Source organism: Rattus norvegicus, chromosome 19, assembly GCF_021556685.1.
Source record: "Rattus norvegicus strain SHRSP/BbbUtx chromosome 19, alternate assembly SHRSP_T2T, whole genome shotgun sequence".
In the NCBI taxonomy this organism is placed as follows: Eukaryota; Metazoa; Chordata; class Mammalia; order Rodentia; family Muridae; genus Rattus; species Rattus norvegicus.
The window spans coordinates 46,585,722-46,609,018 of NC_141552.1; the positions used below are offsets into that span (position 1 = coordinate 46,585,722).

General features: G+C 38.7%; 1 long non-coding RNA gene across 4 annotated transcripts in view; it reads left to right on the forward strand.

Moving 5' to 3' along the window:
• The first annotated feature begins 852 nt into the window (after positions 1-852).
• The window catches only part of LOC102553276 (uncharacterized), a 30,017-nt gene continuing 7,572 nt past the window's right edge, over positions 853-23,297 (forward strand). For 2 of the 4 annotated variants that reach the window (XR_015643616.1, XR_015643614.1), the window contains exons 1-3: positions 853-912; positions 4,755-4,808; positions 7,783-7,825. This is a non-coding gene — a long non-coding RNA (uncharacterized LOC102553276). Of the gene's footprint in view, positions 913-1,970; positions 2,120-4,754; positions 4,809-7,782; positions 7,826-23,297 lie in introns of those variants that run through there. The other 2 variants (XR_015643615.1, XR_015643617.1) reach the window with 2 other exon arrangements.

Genomic DNA, 23,297 nt, shown 5'->3' on the forward strand with positions numbered 1-23,297 from the left:
GGTCTCATAGCTAGAGAAAATCATCAGAAGGTATTTGTATAAATCCAAAGGCTCCCCGGCCAAGCAGATGTTCAGAGTATCATAGCTCCGGGCTTGGAGTTCTTTCGGATTGTCCCTGGGGAAACGCTACATCGTCTGAGAAATAAGAACAGTGATGTGGAAGGAGCAACTCGTTCTTCTTTGTGCGCATTCTCTGCTTTTCTTTCTCCTCTGCCCCAGTCCTCTCCTCGCTCCTCTCTCTGGATTGCCCCCATAGGCCTCCTTGCCACTTGCCCACTCCTTCGGAAGAGATCTGAGGCTCTCGTCCATTTCTTTGTGATTCCTTAAGCCTTTGTGGACTTTTGCCTTCCAACCTGGGCTTGTTATCTCTTACTGGTTAGCAGGGATTGGCGTCCAGTAAATCCCAGCAGCCGTTCTCTTTAGCCTGTACATCGTATTTGTACGTGGTTTTCCTGAGTTGATAAACCCGCGGCTGTTTTTCTCTTCAAGTTCCCCCTTCAGTTTCTGTGCTAATGAACAACTTCCTGCCTTGAGGCTCTGGTAAGTGCAATGAAGGCACCGGGAGTGCAGAGTTTAGCCAGGGCCTTATGAGACCTTAACCCAGGATTGAGTGCCCATTGGGTGACTCTCCTTTTTGGACTTGGACGAAAGACTTATTAATACTTAAGAGTATCAGCTTTTTCCTCATATGAAGACTGTATAGCCACAGGAGGCTCAGCTGCCATCAAGGTTGTGCTCAGCAACAGCGGCCTCTGGCCACTTGTTCCTTCCAAAGTCCTCTCTGATGCCTGATTCTCATTGGGCCAACCCTACGACTGCTCGCTTTGTGACACAGCACTAAGAATTCTGTCTGTGCATTCTCCTCAGTCTCCTAGTCTAACAATAGCAGACTCAGTGAATATCTTGTAACAGGTTAGTGTTCTATTAGTTTTACAAGCTTTCTGGGATTCTGTTGTTTGTTTGATAGATTTTTTTTTAAGTCCAGTTTGGGGATGATGTTTTCTCTGCTTATTTCAAACTTCTGATTAGTTGCCTTAACCTCAATTTCTTTCTACTTGTATTGATGGCTTAAAATTATTCACCTTCCCCCACTGTCCCTCTGTCCTGTACAGTGAGTCAGATCGCATGCCCTCCCCCATCCCCGGCTCTATCTAAGTGGTCCAATTTTCTGGTTTTTACTGGAAGTCAGATCAAAACTACTTTTCCCCCCTTGAGATCTAACTCTAACCCTCTGGGAGATGTAAGTGTGATAGAGTCTTATTATTAATTTGTCCCACAGGTAGGCTTTGATTTATTTTCCCCTTTCCTTAACATTTCGTTATTCTTTCAAACCTATTCTATCTAGCAATTGATGTCCCCACCTGTGTGCACTACTCCTAGTACTTGAAGTCAATAGCAAAATCTAGTTCATCTTATTTCACATGCAACGTCAATTCCCAATTCTCAACAACAGGAAATTCAACATCAAACACCCATGTACAAACTTTAAATCAGCCTGAAAATCTACATGGATGGCCATCTTAAGGAAGTTCCTCTCATTTCCCACTCATTGAATAATTCTTTAAAATGATCAATTTCCCAAGACTCTAGCTGACTTGTTTGGCATAAACAATTACCTGCGTGGATGGAGGATAGTTTCTCTAAACCATCAAACCAATACATTATCAAGTACATCTGGATGCTGGTCAACAGACTGACTTAGATACACAATACAAGGACAACTGGCTTTCCATTCCAGAGATGATGCAGATTTTTCTGCTTTTGCAAGATTAAACAGAAATATGAACTTCTGCCGCAACCTCAAAGGTTTGCAGACAAGCAGGTGCGGGGACCTCGCTGATCTTGCTCTAAGTCGAAAGGAGGAGTAGAAATTGTGCCATAAACAATTCTCTATTGTTTGCATTTCCACACAACCACTGTCGTTGGAACACAGAATGCAGAAAGTAAAAGCATCTCAGAATTCCTGTAAGGTTTATAAGCCCCTCTGTTAGGCTTTGTCCTTTTGTGCGGAGTTTCCTTTATCACAGTCACTATCATTTTCTCAATGTAATGATTACCTTTGAAGAAGTTGGTGGTGTGTGTGTGGGAAGAGCTGAACTTTGAAGTCCCATAGCTTGAGGTGATGACTCCAAACCTTGGGCAAGGGGTAGGGCTTCAGCTTTCTTGGCTACAGTTTCTCATAAATACATTAGGGATAACCATTCTTTCAGTCAGACGATGCATTTGAAGATAATACACAAAACCACCTACCAGTGTGGGGAGCAGAAGGTATAAATCAAGTACATCGGTAGAAATTGAGTTATGTTTTTGTGTTACTCATGAACTGATGCTACACATACTAACTTTACATCTGCAGTTACATGCAGACTTTCTAGGTTTGATTGCCACAAAGCTGGAAACACCTGGAAAATTCTCAGAAATCTATTGTTCTCATACCAAAGTCTCTTGTTCCAATTTCAGCAAGTTCCAGAATTGCCTTAATGTTTGCTCATAAATTGAAATATAAAAGTTATTAGGACGAATAATTTTGAGTCTTATTAACAAACAGAAATCCTCCCTTTACTGGAATTTGATTGGGAAAAATAGAGGCATGTATAAGTTGTGGGATGCTGGAGTCTACAAGGGTTAGTGAGGAACAAACACACAGAGACAAGAATATGAATTAGGACTTTAAGAGAGAGACTGTGGAACTCTAGCTGTTATCCTCGCAGTTATCAGTAGTCTCAGTCCTGATCACCCATCAGGACCTGCTTAGAAACTTTCAGAAAATATGCATACCTAGGACGCTGCCTGATGCTTCAGAGATCAGGATTTGATCTTTGAGGGAGGCCATCTTTAATGTGTAATAGTCTCTTTTGTAGTTGAAATGTATAAACTTAAAAATAGACAGTGACATTGCTCAGTGGATAAAGACATTTGTCCCACAGACCTGGGGACCTGAGCTTCACCCCAGAACTCACTCTAAGACAGAACAAGTCTAGAGTGTTGCCCTCTGACATACACATGTGTCATGGAAGACACACACACACACACAGAAACATACATGTACACATATGGATGCATATACAAATGCAGATATGCATACACAGAGACATACGCAGACATATACATGTACATACAGACACATACACACCTGCATACACATGCACAAACACAGACACATACACATGCACACACACATACACATGCACACACACACACACACACACACACACACACACACACACACACACACACACTGAAAAGAATCAGAATTTGGAGAATTGGGTTATAGGAAACATTTTTACCAAGTTTTTACCATACTACAGACTCTGAATCAAACTATTCTTTGGTACGATTTTAAAAGTAATACTTAGTACCTTTCTTTATGTGAGCTACTTCTATGACCTGATTTTTAATGGAGGCTTCAGGATTTATTGATTTAGTTACAACATTTATTTAAATAAAACATTTTCATAATAACTAGATGACTCTGGGAGCAACTTGACCATCGTCCTTGCAAGGCGACATTCACCAACTGTCATAGCTCTTTTCTTTACCCCAGGCTTCTGTATGAGCCACCAGTCTTGGTGCTGCCCATGTCCAGTCTTTGTTACAGCATCTCATAAGCAACTCCTATGTTTCTTAAAGGGAGTCAGTCACAGTAAGATCTTTAAGAAATTCCCCCACAGTAATTAGCCCAAGTAGCTCTTGTTATTGGCATCACAGTGTGTGAAGTGGATTTTCATGTACCAGGATGGCACAAGTACTATTGTATCATCTTTCCCATTTCCAAGTATAAACACAGAAAAGAAGCTCTGAATGGCTTGCTCAATGTGTGCAGAATCAGATTTATCCACAGATCTTTGAGGCAAACACTTGAATTTCATTCTTGATTATAGATTCCTAAATCTGCCTGGCAAATTTTTAGATCCTTAGCTTTTTTTCTCTGCGGTAGTTGATATTTCAAGGGAAGCATGAATAGAAAGTCCCAGAGCAGTAGCTCGTGCTTTATAACTTTCCACAAATCTTATTTAGAATAACAGAAATCAGACTATGCTAAAAATGGTGACCCCAAGTCCTAGTTCAGTTGAGGATGACCTTGTTTGTGGTTTTGTGCAAGAATAGTTACTAATAGTTCCTCTTCTCTCTCCAAAGACTAGCTGTTAAGATGTTAAGTATTTGGCCATCCATGTAAAGAGGGTTTGGGCATATCGAATCAGCATGCATCAAAATTTTGTCTTTCTATTGATTTTAATTAATTAAAATAAATAGAACTAGATTACATATACTATTCTTGCCAGTATGTAAAGTGCTTTGAGCAAACTCTCCTATTCTTAGCTAGCCTCCCCTTCCCCTCTTTTAGCCCCCCTTTTTCATAAGACAGTTTCCTCCCTGCTTTCTTTCCTTGTGTACATAAATTATGCTGTGCATTTATATAAAATTTAAGATCCACAGATGAGAAAAGACAAATACTTATTTTAAGAGATACACTTAATTTCCTTATTAAAGTTTTCTTCATTTATCTCCATTTTCCTGCCTATAACAAAACTCTGTTTTTGATGGCTAAAAATATTCTATCATGAATATGAACCATAATTTCTTATTTGTCTGTTGACAGACACCAAGGTGGATTTCATAGCTTCTGGATAGAGCATCGGTGAACATTGATGTATCTTTGTGACAACTAAACTTGGAGTATTTTAGGTTAATATCCAGGAATGATATAACTGGTTAATATGGTATGTCTAATTTAATTTTGTTTCTTTAAATAGAAAATGTTAAACTAATTTCCACAGTGGCTTCATGTGTTCAAATCCCCATCAACTGTAAGTAACGATTTTCTTTTGGTTACTTCCTTATGTCTACTCTCCTCCTTCCTTCTCTTCTTCCTCCCTCCCTTTTTCCCTCCCTCCCTCCTCCTCCTCCTCCTCCCTCTTCATTGGTGCACAAACATCCTGGCCAGCAAATAGGCTACTGAAATGAGCAGACAGTTTTCAAAAGAAAAATACAAATGGCCACTAGACACATGTAAATATGTTTAACATTCTTAGCCATTAGAGAAATGCAAAGCAGTGTTGTTTTCTATTTTGGCAAAACAACTTGTTTCTCCATCAATTTCCAGAGTTCTTTCATGCCACTTAGAGTTTCAATGAGATTTTAATGTACATGGGATTGAGAATAGCTACACTAATTTATTAGTTTACTAGTCATGATTGCATTAATTAATCATTCATTTCTCTAAGCCCGATAGCACATAGTTTACATTCAACATCTGACTCCATACTTACAAAACCCAGTGAAGTGGGCATGGTGCTGTTCTCAATTAGCAGATGAAAAAAATGAGGTAGCAGTGGGCCTCAAATTTTGTTTTGGATTCAGACTCCCAGACTCCCAGAGTCCTAGAGTCTCAGAAGTGCCAGAAGTTTAGCCTGGGACTGACCGCAATGTCTACAATCTTGTCCTGAAATGCAGAACCCCCTCCCATTCTACAGAACTAGGTCTTTGCAAGCTTCCAAGCAAAAGTTCTTGTCTTTAGTTATTTGCCAAGTGCACAGGGCATAAAAGAGTACGAGAATAAGGAAGTAGTTTTTGCAACGTGCTGTTGGAACTTCACCCCTCCAAATCCATTATTGTCTATTGTTCTAATATGTAGAGACAGTGTGAAGTATTCAACTTAAAGCTCAACCTTTCTTTTTACACAGACTGAATATCTAGATTTACGTCTTACTTTTCATCTGCACTTCTCAAAATGCCCTGGACTAGTTAAAGTACTTGGCCAGTGACTTATGAATTGTATAAAGTTTTTCTGACATAGTTAAAGCTAGGTCTATTTTTATTATTTATGTAAATGAACAAAGCACCCAGGTACTAGTTACAAATGAATGCTACTCAACAGGTTTAGCCAAACATTTGCTATGAAAACAAAACATTGTAGAAAAACACACAGTCGAGAAGTGGAAATTTTCTGCAGTAACTTGCTTATGGGCAGAATTAACAGAAGGTGGTGGATATTTGGACATTGGAAGTGGAAGAAAACACCCTAAATTTCTGTCTCAGAAGCACTCCATGAATGTTGGAGTAAATCCAGCATCATTTAGTATGCCCGTTGACATGGATATTGGGATAAATTTGGTAGCATCCTTTAGTATTCCTGCTCCTTGCATGTTGGAGTAAGTCCAGCATTTTTCCTTTGCTCTATGAATGTTACAGTAAATCTGGGTAGCATCTTTTAGTATTCCTGAATAATGGATGCTGGAGTAAATCTGGGTAGCATCATTTAGTATTTCTGCATCACGATCGTTGGAGTAAATCCGGGCAACATTCTTTAGTATTCCTGCTCCTTGGATGTTGGAGTAAATCCAGGTAGCATCATTTGGTATTCCTGTTGAGATGCTTTTATTTGCCATTAAGAATTCAGTCTGTTCTAAAGGTGGAATCTACTCTCAGGCGGGCAAGGGTAGTAAATGTGAAATGCAAAATCAAATCAATATGTCCTTGAGCATTTTGCTATACTTGAGGTGGGATTTGGGGGCTAAGGAATGGAGGAAATTTTCTGAATGCAAAAGATTGAGAAACAATATGATAGAGGACATTTGCTTTGCAGATTAAAGGATTGCAACTCAATTAGATAATGCCAAAGGAACATTTATGTGGCAGTAGCCAAAGACAGGTTACTCTGGAGCCTGAACAGTGCTTATGGGAGGTATAGTGGTCATAGCACATAACATCTTCATAAAATGCTTGAGGACAGTATTGAACATTGAGTGACAAAATGGGTATTGGCTAGGTCCTGAGCCTCACAGTCAATTTGAGATGCTGATCTGGTCCAGCGCCATGATGTCAGTGTGAGGAGATGCTGCTTTGACACAATCTTGAGGATTCTGAAGGAGTCAGAAAACAAAGCAGAACAGATCTATATAAAGAGAAAGTTGTTAAGACTGTGGCTGGAGGAGTGTATGAAAGGACATCTCCGGAAGTAGCTGAGATTAGGGAACAAGGCTGAGGGACAGACTTTCTATAAGCTAGCCCAGACCCCACCCACTGATTCAGACAGATGATATAGAAAGCAGATTTCAGTTAACTTGGCCAAACCAATGAACTAATAAAATAGGCCAGCACAAATACAGAAATAAATCATCCAAACATGATTAATGTGCACATGGAATAGAATTTCTCAAAGCAGGTACAAAGTATATTTTTCCACTATTACACAAATTATATAACATTCCCATAATTTTGAGATCTTAAATGAGAAAATGTGAACCCCAGCTCCAAGTGTTGACTTCTACAAGGCACAACCGTTACAGATGCATTTGGCAAGAAAGAAGAAAAAAAAGACGATTCTATTGGAGGTGAAAAGAACTGGGTTAGCAATCTCGTTTTTCTTCACTGTGAACATTTAAGTCTGCTTATAAGATAACTCTGAGATTTTATTTTCATAGAAGGCCATACTCAGAGAGCCAGCAGTGCTGAAGGGCTTACAGATGTTCAGGCTGCTGAAAGGGTTGAAAATGCATGCAACATAGGAAGTACAATTTCGGCAGTTAAAACCAGACTTCCTTTCTCTTCCTTGTTTGTGCTTGCCTTTCCCTCATTTTCCTTCTCTGCCTTCCCCTTCCCTGTAGCAGGACTATGTTTTTGATGTCCCTTTCTGTCTTGACAATACATCCCAAACTGCACCTGCTTTCCCCAGGGCTTATCTATTCTTTCCCAGACACGTGTAAATAAGTGGAAAGTTCAGACCTGTGTAGACAGCGCTGTTACTATCTCATGTCTCCAACAATCTCTGTATCTTTTCAGGCGAACCATCTAGCTTCGTGAGTTTTGCTGTCAACGACTAGAGGTAGGACTGTTAGCAGCCTCTTTGTTGCCCACTTGAACCTGGAAATTCAAACATTTCTGGAGTGGTCCTTCATGGATACTGGGGAGTGTGGAATTGTGAAAGTAATTCTTGCTCTTGGAACAACTGCAAGGGAAAATTTGCTTTTCAGAGCTCTTTAGAATCTAGCTCCTATTCCTTTGGCTCTCATAGTTCTTTTCTGTATAATGATGTCACCTCACTAGTCCTTTGCTAGTTTTTTCCCCCAGTGTCTGACCTATGGCAGACTATTGCTTTACTTAGAATTATTCATTCTTTGACTGCCATTACTGAAGACATGGAGTCTCAGTTCAAGGACTCATGCTGAAATTAGGAGAGAATGCAAATACCGTAAAGCATTTTAAACATTGCCCTTGACCTCAGTAGAGGACTCCTGGAAGGCCTATGCATAGGGTAAGTTTTACTTATAACTATAGGCAAGATTGTACATTCAATGTCAAGTTACTTCTTTATTTCATCTGTAAAATGAGGAAAATCTCTTGATATCTTCCTTATGAGGTTGCAGAAGTTCAAATAAGATAATGAAATTATTAAGTACTTTGCTCCTGTATAATGTAAAGTAGCTACTCATTAAAGTTAGCTAATTCTTTACTAAGTGTATTATGTACTGGCTAAACTTAACAGCTTTAAATTAAGACAAATTGGAATGGATGCTAAGTAGAGTTTAACACTTTCTTAAGATGTGACTTTGAGGAAGTACATTGCCTTTCCCTCACAATGTCCGATAAAACAAAATTTCTTGTATAGGGGAGCATAGGTTAGAAGGGACCAGTGAGTATAATTATAAGCAGATTTATAATAAAATCATACTGATTTTATTTAAAGATGGAGGTCTTGAAATTAATGATTCATAAGACAGTAATTATTAGTTATAAATCTTAATATATATTGTATGTCACCCTTTGATAGAGGTGAGAGCTTTTCTTTGAAAATTAAATGCATGGGTTATGTGTTTGGTTTTGTCCATGGGAAAACTGGTTCCACTTATTAATAAGTACATTTATGTTTGCAAGTTTATTCCTTTGATCTCAATGTGAACCAGTGCTTTGCCTTAATGTCATAGAGAGGAGTCTAATTGTTTGATTGTTATGTAATGATCAAAATGAGAATCTTAATGAAACAGGTCATGATGAGCAGGGCACTAAAAGTCTGTGTGTGTGTGTGTGTGTGTGTGTGTGTGTGTATGTGTCTGTGTGTGTCTGTGTTGGCATGTGTGTGTGCCCATGTGTGTGCATGTATGTGTATGCGTGCATGTGTGTACGTGTGTGCACATGTGTGTGCACACATGAGTGTGCATACATGTGTATCTGTGTGTCTGTGTGTATATATGTGTGTCTGTGTGTGCATGTGTGTGTGTCTGTGTGCATGTCTCTCTCTCTGCATGTATCTATATGTCTCTATGTGTTTGTGTGCATACCACAGAAGGACCCTGAATGTGTTGGGTAAGGATCAGGGTATCAGTATACCTATGGAATACACCATAAACAGATAACAATGACTGTGGCAGGTCAAGGGGTCATACTAACACTCTGCCATATGTAGCTGGTGAGATATATATTCTGAGAAGAGCAGCAGCCATTTACTCACCTTTCTGGATTTTAATTATAGGCTTCTAAACTAGGAGTGGTACAATTCTTCCTCATATATTAAATAATGTCATTTGTTTAAAAAAAGAAGTGAGGAAAAAACATCTGATCTTTGTAAGAGAGATACTATTAATCTCACTGAATATATTCTTTTGTGGTTTCTTCATAAAGCATTTAAATATAGATTAATTGTAGGAAGATGGAAAATACATTTCACTCTGTAACAGGAAACTACAGATAGAATCAAAGTGGATTTAAGACTTGTGGAACAGAGTTAAAATATAAAAAGGAGAGTCAAGGAGTTCCTGGGTCCCTACACCAGAAGAAGGAAATGGAAGACAAAGGACCCTGGTGATCTTACAGCTCTCCCTTGTCATTTGTAAAGTCACATGCACAGGACACTAGGTTTCAAATTCTTCCTCAGCAGTGACAGGCTATTCCTACCTATGTCTTTCTGGTCAGAATTAATGCCTCATTGCTGGCCTCCTCTCTGGCTCTTTTGTTCTTATATTTTACTTTTTTTCTTGCTTTTATTTTATTTTGTAGGTCTTCCCATGTTTCAATGTCTTTCAAAGTACCCATGAGTTTTATGTGTTTTAAGAAAAGTCTCACCTTTGATCTTGCCTAGTTGATTTAAGTGCTAAACTTTTTCTACCAAAGAGTGGATAATAAATAATGAAAAATGGATTTTTAAGTTAATAAAAACATGAATTTGACACTGATTTCATAATAACCTATGTGAACATAGAGAAATATCTTTTAAAACTTAAAGATAAGGTTGTTGGATAAGTTTAGAAAATTTCCAAATGGAAAGCCATCATGGAATATTCAAAACATCAGTCATAATTGGTATGTAGGGAGTATTACCTACAGTGATGGAGTGGCTCCATAGAATTCCATCAGTGTTTCCACTGAAACATCTCTTGCTTCTACACTAACACTCTGTAGAGAACATACAGTAAATATAATTTATATTATATTGGCAATAGTCATTGGAAAAATGAATGTCTTTGCAATATTTTCATACCTATTCTAAATATATTTTGATGATATGTATTTTCTATTAGCTTCTCTTATTCTTTCTCTGCTTCATTCCTTTCCCTTCCCTAATATTCTCTTTATTTTCATGTGCTTTCTTCTATCCACTGTTCATTTTTCTTTTCTTTGAGTTCACATATTAAATAAAATAAGTGATACTTAATCTTTCTGTACCAGGCTTGTTTTTGTGATATCAAGATTTCTTTGTTTTGTTTGCTTGTTTGTTTCTTTCTTTCCTTCCGTCCTTCCTTCATTCCTTCCTTTCTTCCTTTTCTAAGAACTGATCAGAAAAAGGTAGGTAGACATAGTGAATCACTGCTGTAGAAGAAGAACATGCCTGACTAAAAGAATTTGAAACATGCTATCTCACAGTTTTGTGTGTGAGTGTAGTGTGTGTTAGAAATTGTCTTACTCTGTAGCCCAGTCACCCTGAAAGTCAAAGTCATTATCCAGCACAAGCTCACTTACAATTCACAGTAAGTCCCCTGTCTCAGCTTCCTGAGTCTTGGAATTTTAGGCATGTGCTGCCATGAACAGCTCATATTTATTGATTGATTGACTGATTGATTGACTGATTGACTGATTGACTGATTGATTGTGAGGAGTGCACACATGCCACAGGACGTCATAGGACAGTTTACAGGACTTCTGTTCTTCCTATTCATCAAGTGGGTCCCAGGAATCTAACTACAAAATCAAGCTTGCCAGCAGATATCTTTACTTGCTGGTCCTTGTCACTGACTCACTCATGTGTTTTGATTTGTTTCCCTGATGACTAACAAGGTTGAACGGGTATTCATGTTCATGTATTTTATGTATTATTGGTTATTCATACTACTTCTTTTGAAAACTGCAGTTCAGTTGCTGATTTATTTTTTGGGCTACTGGCTCATTTGGTATTTAATCTTCTGACAAAAGAATGACCATCAAAGATTTCTCCCATTCTGAAGGCTGACTCTTTACTTTCTTGTACAGTAAAGAAGCTGAGTCAATTGTTGCTAACAAAACAAATCTGAAATTTTATTCTTCTAAATGTAATGAGTAATGAAAGACCGTGTAGAGCAGGTTACTGAGATTTCTTATTTCCATATGCTTTCTTTCTTTAAGTGGCACAAATATGACTAGGAAAACAGAGAAATTTGGAAAACCAAACACTGATTAATGTTGGTGATCAGTCAAAAGATAACAGAATAAAGCAAATATATCAATGAAGTAAGACATTCACTTACAGACCATCCACATGCTACAAAATTCCCTTTACATTTTCTTACTATCGAATTAAGGCAAATTCATCAGTTAACCTAAAAAAGAACCACTTATTTTGGCTTGCAGTTGCAAGGGGATAGTCCATGATTGATTGTCTCCATTGTTTGGGTTCATTGACCATGTAGCTCATCATGATAGAAAGGAGCTGCTCAGCTCATGGCTATGATGCAAAACAACAAAAGAAGAAAGGGCCAGGGCCCCATAATCCCATTTCCTATCCTGTTTACAAAGGCATGGGGTCCTCTCACTTGATTATATTTTCTAAATGTTCTTCTGTCACCCAATGACATCAAACTAGAAAGCAAGCCCTTAACACCAGGACATTTAGATACACTTAAAACCAATACGATAGCACCATTAGCCTCATAGGAAGACATTTAGGTTAATCTAGAATCAAAATGCCTGCCATTATCAGATCATTAGTCTTATGCTGAACTTGGCTATAATTACTGAGACACAGCCCATTTAGAAAGTCAAGGCCAGTAGGTTTGTCCACAGCTCTTTTATCTGAAATCAAGTGTAGAGTCAGAAAGGAAGGAAACATTTCTGCAAATGGAACACACAGAGAGGAGAGCTATATGACTCCAGGGAGTATGAAAAAGAACGAGAAACACTTTAGGAGAAAACATCAGAAAGAAAATGTTGGGTTTCCCATCTTTATTCTATTTATTATATTCATTAGCTTCTCCAACAAAGTATTTTAAAAGTTAATTTATGGGTGTACATTTACTCGCTTTCTTACTTTAAAAGTCTTTCATTGAAGGTAGCAGCAACTACAATTGCCAAGTAGTGGGAAGAAACAAATAGAAGAGAATGTCATTAATTCCCATGATAAAAGTGTGGTCAGTTCAATGGCATTTGTTTGTAAATTTGATTTGGTAATAGACTGTTTTTATAAAATGGGGAGGGGAACAGAAGTTTCCCCTAAATCATTAGCTGACATTTACACCTAAAGTGTTATTACATTTCCAAATAATGTTTTAAATGTCTGGTGGAAATAATATTTGTCAATTATATCACAGGACACGACAATGATAATCACAAAGTGTTTAAAGTATACTTAGAATATAGCCCAGGATAAATTGGCAAAATGTCCTTAGAAAAGAAGATCCCTTTTGTGCTTTATCTGGGGAACCTTAACCTTAATGAAAAAACAGTCATGAATCCTACCTAGTACAACCATATTTCCCAATCTAATTATCAGTTTTCATTTTGAGTATCTACATTATGACATCTTACTTGCATAAATAAAAATAAAATAGGGAGAAGTCTGGAACAGGAAAAAATCTAGAAAAAAAAAAGAAAAAAGAATGAGATGCTTCCATAACTTTAATTCAATAGGAGCACAGAGACAGGAGAGCTATGTGAGGGGGAACATCCTTGGAATGTGATGCCCAAGACAAGTGCTAGTGACAGAAAAATGTTGAGCAATATTCATATGTAAAACATCCAGTAATATAATTTTCTTATGTGAAAATCAAATGGTAGGCTAAGGCATCTACCATCATCTATCTGTCTGTCTGTCTGTCTGTCTATCTATCTATCTATCTATCTATCTATCTATCTATCTATCTATCTATCTATCTGTCTATATCTTCCTTTCTTCCATCATCTATCCACCTATCTATCCTTCTAGTTACTCATCCATCATCAAGGATCCTATTAGCTTATTTCTCATAACTTTCTTGAGTCAAATAGCCAATTTTTTCACCACTCTTCTGTGTTTGTGTCCTTGTGGCCCAGGGCCTGGTGCAGAATATTTCTCTTCAAGTTGATGGTCAGAAGTTCATTAGGAGTGTCCTGGAGACTGAGAAAACAACATGTTATTGCCATTGTGCTTGAATGGCAGAATTTGTTGGTAAGACCCTATTGCTGAAGATTCCATGCACTTTTATCTAAGACATGGAGAAATCAAGTGTTAATAATGAGAAAGCTCCTCCTCAAAGGCTGATTCTGAATATTTCTATGAAATCTGCTAGGGAAGAATAACATTAACTGACCTTGCCTAGAAGCTGCAGCGATGATGGGCCTGTCAAGATAAACTCATGAATGTAACAGTGGCACAGAAGTTATGGAGGTGACCAAGTGCTACTCACTAGGTTTCAAGGCCTTTTTCACAGGAGAAATGAATGCCTGGCATTAAAAATTTAGTAAAGCTATATTACTCCTGGGAATATTCTCAAAAGATGCTGCAACAATATAGCAAAGGGCACATGCTTCACTATGCTCATAGCAGACTTATTTATAATAGCCACAAGTTTGAAATAAGCCAGAAGTCCCTCAACAGAGGAATGGATACAGAAAATGCCATACATTTACACAATGGAGTACTACTCAGCTATTAAGAACAATGACTTCATGAAATTCTTAGGCAAATGGATGGAACTAGAAAATATCTTTCTAAATGAGTTAAGCCAGTCACAAAAGAGCACATATGGTATGTATTCACTGATAAGTGGATATTAGGCAAAAAGCTCAGAATACCCACGATACAATTCACAGACCATAAGAAGCTCAAGAAGGAAGCAGAACAAATCACGGATGCTTCAGTCCTACTTAAAAGGGAGAACAAAATAATCACAGGAGATAGAGGGTGGGAGGGGCCTGGGGAGAAGGAAAAAGGGGAGGAGAAAAAGAGGGGCAGGATCAGGTATGGGAGGGATGGGGGAAATGTACAGAGGGTGCGGAAATTGACTAGAGGTGTGTAGCAATAGGGATGGGGAAGTAGATGCCAGAAAGTCCCAGATGACAGGGAAGCAAAAGGCTCCCAGGATCTAGCCAGGATAACATTAGCTGAAATATTCACTAAAGGGGAGAGAGAACCTGTAGAGACTATATCCAAAGGTTAGGCACAACCCCTGGTTGAGGGATGTGGCCACCCACGAATCTCAAAAATATTAACACAGAATTGTTTCTGTCTAAAGGAAATACAGGAAAAAGAGTGGAACAGAGACTGAAGGAAAAGCTATCCAGAGACTGCCCCACCTGGAGAATCTATCTCATATAGATATGACACGAAACCCAGACACTATTGCTGACAGGAGCCTGATATAGCTGTCTCCTGAGAGGTTCTTCCAGAGCCTGACCAATATAGACAGGGATGCTCCCAGACAGCCATTGGACTGAGCACAGGGACTCCAATGGAGGAGTTAGGGAAAGGACTGAAGGAGTTGAAAGTGTTTGCAACCCTATTGGAAGAACTACAATATCAATCAACCACACCCACCAGAGCTCCCAGGGACTAAACCACAAACCAAAGAGTAAACATGGAGAGACCTATGGCTCCAGCTGCATATGTAGCAGAGGATGGCCTTGTTGGACATCAGTGGGAGGAGAAGTCCTTGCTCCAGTGAAGGCTCAATGCCCCACTGTAGGGGAATGCCAGGGTGGGGAGGCGGAAGTGAATGGATGGGTAGGAAAGCACCCTCCTAGAAGCAGGAGGAGCAAGATGGGGTAGGGGGTTTCTGGAAGGGAAACTGGGAAAGGGTATAACATTCAAAATATAAATAAATGAAATAATCAATAAAAAATAAATCTAGTGAAGAACTGATGGCTAGGGAACTTTTAGGCCCTTGGGATTACCTATTCCTATTGTTTTGTTAAGTAGACACTGTAAGGATTTGCAGAAACTCATGAGTGGTCAAACTTCATGAGTGGTAGAGTCTCTAACCACAAATCATAGATCTGTATCACAGGGATAAGGTCTGGATGTACTAGGGGAAAACAGTACCTTCTGGACGTGACAGGATGCACCCTCAAGAGTTCATATAAACTTCAGGAGCTCAACATAAGTGGGGGACGGGCTCATGAACCCTTACCCCTAGCTGAGTAGCTATTGACAGATGATGACTGATAGGGAAAGATAAATCCGTTTTCTTTCACTGTATATCCTTGGTGGGTGGACAATGTTCTTATTTATGACCCAACAACATGTATAAATGTGCAGGGTACATTGGAATTAGCAGGATATTTTTTAAAAGTTATGAACTTGGAAGAGGAGTTGAAAACGTTGATCTGGGAGAGTAGGGTGAACACACTCAAAATGCATGGTATACATGCCTGATATTCTGAGATAATTAATAACATATTTGAGAAGACATATTTATGTCACTGCAATTTGATTAAACAAGGAGGAATGTGAAGGACATGGGATAAGGTGATTTTGAAGTGAGGAGCTATCTGAGAAACACTGTGTCAGAGGGGAGTTTGGCTTACAGAATTGGAGACGAGAGCAAAAACAGTGCTCAAAGCCAGCCTTGCTACATTCAGAGGACATGGAGACAAGAATGCCTGCAAACAATTCATTCTGTGCAAGCATTTTTAGAGGAAGCCACATTTAATTTTAAAGACCCAGGCACCCCATCTCCTTTGGTTCCCAGGCAACTGAGCACTTTGTAGTTGCTGTATATGGACTGGGTGAATTGTGAAATTGAAAGTTCCTTTTATATTGGGCTGTTTTATATGTGGCCACTGAGGTAAATGTTTAATAAGCAACCACAGATCAGTTATGGGAGTTGCGTTTATTTTATAGGCATTAGTTGTGAGCAAGTTGGGGAGCAGAACGAAGCATATGCATAAGGTTTCAAGATCAGTTTTATTGCTTCATAAAGCTTTTATAGTATTTCCTTTTAGTGCGATATGAACCGAATGAACTAGAAGGTGCCCTCAGTCAGCGGTAGGTACAGAGACTTGCTTTGTGCACATGGCTCTAGTGTCTGCTTTTTGTCATTTACCTTTTCTTTATTGTAGTTGATACACATAAACAAGGAGTTTTGTGTTCACAGGAATAAAATAAAAGATGAGGGAACTTCTGATTTCCTGTCCTCCAACTTTCTTTCACAACAAAGGTTCCATTTTTCTCTGGGATTTTTGACCTTCTGTTCCTCATTTCCTACATTCATCCATGGTTGTTGGGGCTTATTTACTGAGTGACTTAGAATTTCCCCCTTTACATGTTCCTGCTGATTAGTCTATTTTTTTATTACAAGGTATTTGGGTCGATTTTGCTTCCAGCATCCCCAGGTTGTGAGCGGTTCTGTTCTTCATTCCATTTCAAAAGTTAGCAATGATAGATGAGCCACCATGATGGAACACTGCGGGGGAATGGCCGTGACCTCAGCTTCACAGTTCCTACCCTATGTGCTGTGTCTGAAGTACGAACTCCATCTCTGTGTCTTGGTTCTGTTTGCTCTGTCAGTTCATATGTCTATGAAACAAACTCTCAGATAAGTCCAACAGATCAAAGGTCAACTGAAACCCAGACAACTATCCAGTTCTCCCACTCTGAGGTAGAATACATACATGAGAATTTGTTGAAATGTGCATAATAAATGCAAACATACTGATATAGTAGATTTAAAATGCTTTATAATGCTTTGGGGGACCTATAATATCCATTTTATGTATTTATAAATATGTAAATATATGTAATATGTATGCACATATTTTCCTATATTTATGTTTACACGTACTAAAATATACATATATACACATACATTTACATAGAAATGGGTTGCTACAGTCCCTTTTATGCTATATATGTATATATAAAGTATTACTATACTATAACATGAATGTGTCCCTTAAAATTTATGTGTTGGAAATGTGATCCTCAGATTCATATGATGATGGTATTTGGAGGTGAATCCTTGGGAAAATAATTTGTTAGATAAAACAATCTTATGAAGTACCTCATGATGGGATTATATTGGCTATGTAAGAAGATGAATCCTTTCTCAACTCCATGTTGCCAATTAAGTGGTGATGCAGCAGGAAGGCCCTTACTACGTGTTAGAACCTTAATATTGAACTTCCCATTCTCCCATAATCCTGAGAAATAGACTTCTGTTTTTTTAAAAATTCTCTAGTTTATTATAAATGGACTATAGCACAAAGCAACCCATTTCTATGTAAATATATGAGTATATATTTGCATGTGTAAACATAAATATGGGAAATGTGTACATGCATATTGCATTAATATTCACGTACTTATAAACATATACACTGGATATATAAGTCCCTCCAAACCAAACCATGTTAAAGATTCATATATTATAATTTACCATTGAAAGAAAGAAAATCTTATTTTTGTGGAAAGTACAGCACTGAAAATTCAAAGCTAATCTTTCTGAAAACTTGACCTTGCCTTTCACATGTCTGTCAAGAGTCTCCCTCCTAATGCTTTTGCATCTGTTGTTCTCTGAACAACTACAGAGAAGCTCTGTCAGGGACAGAAAGGTTGTCCCAAGATAATCCAGAGTTTGCAAGTATTGATGTAACAGCAATTTGTCCAAAAAGAGCCACACACTAAGACAGAAGTCGGCTATCCTCTGTCATATGAACCAAGACGACTGCGGTGGGAACAGCCACTGTCAGCCACTCAGCACTGCCTGTAGCCGTGCTGGGCATGGGCTCCACACAGCTGTTAACCTATATTCTGATCTAAATGAACAATTTCAAAGGAAGGTGACCAAGTCAGTCCCCAGGGGCTGGCTTCACTTAGAATATTTGTATTCTTCCTGGGAGTGTTCATTCAGGCATGGATTATTCTGTACAAGTCTTTGCTACCACTGATACTCGTGCCACATCCACTGAGTTCTGTTTTCTAAGAATGCGTTGGTCTAAAGAGATCAAGCAGGAGCAATGATACTGTCCAGTAAAGACAAGGATGTGTACAGTCTTAGTGATATTTCCATGTATTGAGCTACAAAGCAGTAGCTTTACTATGGGCAGTGTTGAGACGGACTTGAAGTATGACTTCACCAGGCACTTCACCAAAGATGCCTGGCCAGACGTGATAGGAAGAGTGGATGTTCACTAGTCCTGATAGTGCTGGGTGGGGGTTATATGCCTCACTGTACTGGTTGATTTAATCCTCTTAGTAAAACTTATGATAGGCTTATTGATGCTCTGTTTTGTGCATGAGAACATGAAGACACAGGGAGACAAAGAAACTTCTGTCTAAAGTCAAGAGAGAAAAGAAACAGCAGCGTTAGCGTGGACTTGAGGAAGTCTGATGGCGTACTTTGTCCTCCAGACTTCGATGGCTGGGAGCACGTTAATTGGGGGTGATTATAAGACCTCTTTTTTCTCATGAACTCTTCGCAGATCTCTGAGTAAGTCTAGTCTTCCAAAGTAATTTGAGGCCCTGAGGAAACCCCAGGATGTATGCTGCTGTCATTACTCTAACTGCAGGAGACTAACAGAAGAGAATTTGCTCCTGGAATTTTGGGATAGGGTGCATGACAATGAAAGCACTGGGACAGAAGCAACCTTTCCAAAGTGCAGAGCCTCTGTGAGCACAAGCAGCCAGGTAAAGTGTAGGCGAGGCAAGGCTAGCCATTGTACAGTGTCACAGGCTAGCCATTGTACAGTGTCACAGGCTACCCATTGTACAGTGTCGCAGGTTAGCCATTGTACAGCGTCACAGGCTAGCCGTTGTACAGTGTCACAGGCTAGCCATTGTACAGTGTCACAGGCTAGCCATTGTACAGTGTCACAGGCTAGCCATTGTACAGTGTCACAGGCTAGCCATTGTACAGTGTCACTGCTTTATTCTCATACCCACTTCACTTGGAAACACACACAGCATTATGCTCTGATTTATTAAAAAGGAAAGTAAGAAGAGGTGTGATAATACCTAACATACCTGTCACTACAGTAATTGTAACTGAATTTTGTATTATCTCACTAATCTTATTTTACAGAAAAAGAAACTAGACCTTGAACAGATTAAGCACTGTTTCCCAAGCTGCTAAAATAGTAAAGAAAGGATAAGATTCAAAATTAAGTTTGTCTGATAACAAAGTCCTCCATATATCATAGTGTATTGGATAATAGGAAAGAGAGAACTGCAATCAGGAGAATACACAACTAGGTGGTTTGTGCTAGGAGTTTTGGGAGAATGGGAGAATCCTTCTACACATATATGTCAAGGGTCTACTAGCAAATGCTACTGGCAGCCACTATATTAAAGACAGAGCTAAAAACACATTACAGATAGAAAGAGATACAGAGGCCAAGATCGGTGCTTCGCTCTGCAGTGTGTCTTCAGTGGTCAGGAGCGCCTGCCTTCTCATCTTCACACACCCCTACTCCCCTTTTACCTTGTGCTCAGCTCTTCCTTCTCGCTGTCTGTTCATATTCTTCCAAGCAGACCATTCTTTCTCTTCCAGATTTAAGTGTTAGTGGCTCTGATAGTGTCCTCAACAGGAACTGATTGGTGGAAGAAACTTGGAAAGCAAGCAGAGAAGCATGCCACTGGTGATGTGGGAGGCTAGAGTAGAGAGGAACTGGAGGGGTACAATGGTTTTCAATAGAGAATGCCCCTCTCCCTATTTTCATTCTCATGGTGTCTGGGTTGGTTAACATAAAAAACACAGTTCTCATCTTAAAGAGAAAAAGTATATTCTGGAGCCATTATGACTTACCATGGTCTTAAAACAGAGTTTTAATTTATTACTCTGAATTTTATGTTCCAAAATAAAAGCAGTTTCAAAGGTGATATATATATATATATATATATATATATATATATATATATACATACATTACAAAACAAAGAAATCTATAAATCAAGGCAAGTTTAAAATACATTGGTGGATTCACAAGAGAGCTAGATACACGGAGATGGGGGAAGATTTTTATTGGCTCTGATAACATTCTTAGTTCTTGGATTAGTAGCAATTAGGGTTCTGCTAAATTAGTAGCTCCCACAATATTTTATCAATATGAGGTATTAGATCAGGTACAGAGTGGGTCAAGGAATAGATGTTCCAGAAGGCTAACAACAGTCCAAGATAAAGTAATTAGGTCCTGAATCTACAAATTTCCATTCTCCCCATAGTACTGGAAATCTCATTGGTCAATCCATAGTCTCTACATATGCAAGCTTCCTCCAGGAGTTTGTTCACAGCTAGACACAGCTTTTCAGGAATTTTTGTTCACAGGGTCACTGCAAAGTTAATTCTTCTTTAGGAAGTAGATAAAAACTATTATGTAGCACACAAGCAGAAGATTGCTGACATGGGGATGAGGAACCAAAATGACAATTGCAGCTATGGCCAAATGCTCATTCTCAAACAGGAGGAAAACACTGTCAGTCTCAAGGAGGATCGATGCTATTAAAATGTTGTTCAGAGAAGGAAGATCTTGCTATATGTGGGAGATAGAAGAATAATGAGATTTATGGGCAACACGGAGCTGGAAGTCAAGATTTTTTTTCCTAGGGTATTCCATCTACTGGAAGAGTCACCAGTCACATGGTACTTAGAGTCTGAGTTGCTGCAAATGGAAGGTCTATATTTCTCACCCCTCACCATGTACAGACCACACCCACATTTAGTTCAAGACTGCTTGCTCGGGAAATAACTATATTGGAAGTAATGAGTCATATTATCAATATGATAGAGATGTGATAAGAACACGTTGAATATTCAATAAATCTCAACAGCTGGTCAATAAAATATAGGAGGGACAGTAATTAAGATGAGTCTCTCCTTGGAAGAGGTAAGCTCAGAGGGAGTTGCATAGAGCTATGCTGCCCTCAGCAGCTAGTGTTGCCTTTCCTGGAGCTCAGGCAGGCCCATCGTCAAGAGAAAAACCAGTACACCAAACAGACCCTTAGCTTTGGGAGGATAGATTGGGATGGGTGCCCAGACAGGATCAGAGGCATAATGGTGAATGAATGGATGAATGGATGAAAACTGTATGTGGACTCAAGATGAACATCAGAAGGCTCAGATATTCCTCACAGAAGCTTGGGTTTTGCATCTTACGGCAATTTCATTATTTATAAAAGAGGGGGGGAGACTATGGTACTGCCAACGTTCTCTTGTGTTAAAGTCTTAGATTCTAGGTTAACAACATTCTGCAATCTGTACAGAGTTAAAGAGTTTCCTTGGCCACCACAAATCACTCTACTTTCCTGACTTCTTCATTTCTCTGCTCACTCTGTAACCATCTACTAAACACCTTGTGCCTTCTAAAAGTATCCCCTCCCCCTTTTCAGGATGACCTGTGAGAATGATTATTAATTTTATACAATTTCAAACATGAAAGAAGCAGCTATGGATTGCATAAGGATCTTCAATAATTCTTTTGCCACATTTACCAATACTTACATTTTGCTCTCTTTGCTCAGTCTTTCTGTATATACATTTTGCATATGTCATACACATAATGCATTATATACTCTTAATTTATTTTCTGAAACACAAATATTCTATATCATCACAGTTAAGTCATCAACACAAGAATATGCTGCATCTTATATGCTATCTCTAATGTACCATTTAACTATCCCCTGAAATGCATAATCAGGGTATTATTATGAAGATAATCCACAGTGGTGGCACAAGACTTTAATCCCAGCACTTGGGGGCAGAAGGCAGATCTTTTGAGTTTGAGGCTTGCCTGGAGATTGTATTACTCTATTGTCAGATTCACTGACTATTCTCAGTGACGTTTCCAGTCTATCTTGTTTACTTAATGTCATATTTACTTATTTGCTTTGTTATTGGCATGTGCATGTGTGTATGTGCATTTGCATATATGTGTAATATATGTGCATGTGTGTGTGCACATGTGTGTACTTACATGCACATTTCATAGTCTGCCTGTGGCAATCAGAGGATAACTTATGGGAGCTGGTATTCTCCTGCTAATGTAAGGGTCCTGAGGATAGGATTCAGGTCACCGTATTTGGTGGCAAGCAGCTTTATCTACTAAGTCATCTTGCCAGCCCTCTAGCTGTTGATAAGATGACTGAATTAATTCTTCTTTTCAATTGCTATGATTTTTGTTTTTAGTAATTTTACTCATCTCCTTTTTGTTTAAATTTACATTTCTGCACCAAAGTTACCCACCTGGCGATGTGCTACACATATTTCTGTCTGGATTCTTCAATATCTTCATCAAACAGTGTAAAGCCATTGTCCTCTAATCTTTATCTCTTGAGTATCTGGAATCTTGCTAATTCTTTCTAAAATGTGTTTATTAAGGGTTTTGTGATTATTGATTCTGTGTATAAAAATGCATATTTGTTTCTTTCCTATCAAAAAACCCATTTAAGCAGTTGAGCTGTATGTGGTTTTCCCTGTTGTATTAATCAGATTTTGTTCACCATTAACTCAATGATTCAAGAATGAGTCAGTGTCTTATCTTGAGCAGGAAAAGACCTGTCTGTACAAACAACCCTGAAAATCCTGAACAAAGGAGAAAGCCCGATCAGCTTGGGGAAGCTTTACACTGCTGAGGACTTCCCATTGTTCTTGTTCTGCTGATCCTTCTGACCTGAGAGGTCTCCATCTTGTTAGGTGTTGTGCATATGTTGTATTTTGCCTCAACTTATAATCTGACAACACAATGTACAGCCTAACTATCCCCTGTCTGTATCTATAATGGTGAGAAATTTGAATTTCATTGTTCTTTATATATTCAGTTGCTTACGTTTAAAGCACAAGGGAATTAGATTCAGAATTTCATGATGAAAAAAATGTGCTTACTGGATTTCATATTTTTTCCTAGTGTCTTAGAGTTTCTAT